Genomic DNA, 2,500 nt, shown 5'->3' on the forward strand with positions numbered 1-2,500 from the left:
GTCCTTTCTCCTTCCGTTCCACTTCTTCCCTCGGCTCTGAGGAGAGTTTGCGAACGCGGGAGTCTTCCAGTGGCAAATGACAATTCTTGGTGGTGGATCACTCGGCTCGTGCGTCGATGAAGAACGCAGTTAGATGCGAGAATTCATGTGAATTGCAGAACTCACTGATCATCGACTTATTCGAACGCAAATGGCGGCTCGGGGATGCTCTGCTCCTCGAGCCACGTCCGTCTGAGCGTCTGAAGACAATCACTCACAGAGTCGGCGTGTTCGCGCGCCGGAGGAGCGCCCGGCCGCAGCCGTCCCTTCGACGGCCGGCTGCGTCGGGTCAGTGTCAGATGGAGTTCTGTGATGTCGGCGCCGGTGAAACTCGGCGAGCAGGCTCGATCGGTAACCGGGGGTTCGTCGGTCGTGCGACGTGCCATCGGGGTGTAGACGTATGCGCCCGTGGTGCGGTCCAGCGTCCGACCCCCCGGAACGGTCGAGGAGCCTCTGCCGGGCAGAGCCGGTCGACCCAATCGCGGGGTCTCTCGTCCTCCCGTCTGCGTTCTCGCAGGCGCATGGTAGGCCACCCTTTCCCGCCGGCGACCCGATTCTTCGGGGAGCGCCGGGGAAGGAGAGACCCCGGGTCGCCGCTATGACTCCGATCACGTTCCACGTGTCTTTCACGATTCCAGACCTCAGATCGGATGAGATTACCCGCTGGATTTAAGCATATCACTAAGCGGAGAGAAAAGAAACTAACAAGGATTCCTTCAGTAGCGGCGAGCGAAGCAGGAAGAGCCCATCGCCGAATCCCCGCGCCCGTTTGCGGTGCGAGGGACCTGTGGCGTAAGGAAACTGAACTCCGGTCGACAGAGTCCGGCCGCAGTCCACTGTGATCGGGGCTGCAGCTTACCCGCAGCGGGTGTAAGGCCCGTAGGGCGGACTCGAAGGCCGGAGGGAAAGCTTTCCAAGAGTCGGGTTGTTTTAGAATGCAGCCCAAAGAGGGGTGGTGAACTCCATCCAAGGCTCAATACTATGCACGAGACCGATAGTCAACAAGTACCGTGAGGGAACGTTGAAAAGAACTTTGAAGAGAGGGTTCAACATTGCGTGAAACTGCCAAGAAGTAAACGGATGAGTGCCGCATGCTACATGGGGCGTCCGGTTGATTCAGGCGCGGTCGGCGCGGCAGCGTGTGCGGGTTCGGATCCCTCGGGACCGACCCGCGGCGCTTCGCCGTCCGGTCCGCGTCGCACTTCTACCGTTCGGCGCCCTTCCCGGCGACCGACCGAAGAGCGGAGCAGAGGGGCGGGCGAGGCTGCGGCGTGCGGGGGCTTCGGCCCTCGCCGTCTTACGCCGCCCGTCACGGTTGCTCACTGCGCTCTCTGTCGAGGACTCTGCGTGACGGCCTGCCCCCCCGGGGGTTCAGGCAGCGGGGTCCGGGCCACCGGCGTCTCCGTCGGTCGCGTGCACAGCTTGCTGTCGCGTGGCCGGCGGGATCCGGAGGGTCCGGTCTCGCCGCGGCTTCGGCCGAAGCGGAGGGTCTGTCGGGCGTGAGCGAGGCCTCCTCATTCGACCCGTCTTGAAACACGGACCAAGGAGTCTAAGCAGGCTTGCAAGTCGAGGGGGTCTACCGAAACCTATCCTGGCATAACGAAAGTGAAGGTCGGCACAGGGCCGTCACGAGGCGGGATCCCGGCCCTCTGGGTCGGGCGCACCGCCACCCCGTTCCGTCCGGCTCGTCCGGTGGAGCGGAGGAAGAGCAAGCATGCTAAAACCCGAAAGATGGTGAACTATGCTCGGGCAGGAGGAAGCCAGAGGAAACTCTGGTGGATGTCCGCAGCGGTTCTGACGTGCAAATCGATCGTCCGACCTGAGTATAGGGGCGAAAGACTTATCGAACCATCTAGTAGCTGGTTCCTTCCGAAGTTTCCCTCAGGATAGCTGGTGCTCGGGAGATATTCGTGAACAATTTTATCTGGTAAAGCGAATGATTAGAGGCCTTGGGGCCGAAACGACCTCAACCTATTCTCAAACTTTCAATTGGTAAGAGGTCCGACTCGCTGGCTTGGAGCCGGACGAGTGAGAATGAACGAGTGCTCAGTGGGCCACTCTTGGTAAGCAGGACTGGCGCTGTGGGATGAACCAAACGCCTGGCTAAGCCGTCCGACTCGGTCGCACATCAGAGCCCACAAAAGGTGTTGGTTGATACAGACAGCAGGACGGTGGCCATGGAAGTCGGCATCCGCTAAGGAGTGTGTAACAACTCACCTGCCGAATCAACTAGCCCTGAAAATGAATGGCGCTGAGCGTGATGGCTGTGCCGGGCCGTCGGGGCAAGGAGAACCGAATAGAGTCGGCCTCGACGAGTAGGAAGGACGCCACGGTGAGCTAAGAAGCGGTCCGGGCGAGAGCCCGCGTGGAGCCGCCGTGGGCGCAGATCTTGGTGGCAGTAGCAAATACTCTAACGAGAGCCTGGAGGGCCGAGTTGCGGAGAAGGGTTCCATGTGAACAG

The 2,500-nt window shown here is 61.0% G+C and overlaps 2 non-coding genes across 2 annotated transcripts in view; both read left to right on the forward strand.

The window, feature by feature from the left end:
* Positions 1 to 81: 81 nt before the first annotated feature.
* Positions 82 to 241, forward strand: LOC139968482 (5.8S ribosomal RNA). The gene has a single exon (XR_011793478.1). It is a non-coding gene; the product is annotated as a 5.8S ribosomal RNA (ribosomal RNA).
* A 434-nt stretch (positions 242 to 675) lies between these two features.
* LOC139968400 (large subunit ribosomal RNA) overlaps positions 676 to 2,500 on the forward strand; it is a 4,028-nt gene continuing 2,203 nt past the window's right edge. Inside the window, exon 1 of the ribosomal RNA XR_011793399.1 lies at positions 676 to 2,500. This exon is cut by the window's right edge and continues 2,203 nt beyond it. This is a non-coding gene — a ribosomal RNA (large subunit ribosomal RNA).

This window comes from Apostichopus japonicus, chromosome 5 (assembly GCF_037975245.1).
Source record: "Apostichopus japonicus isolate 1M-3 chromosome 5, ASM3797524v1, whole genome shotgun sequence".
Lineage (NCBI taxonomy): Eukaryota > Metazoa > Echinodermata > Holothuroidea > Aspidochirotida > Stichopodidae > Apostichopus > Apostichopus japonicus.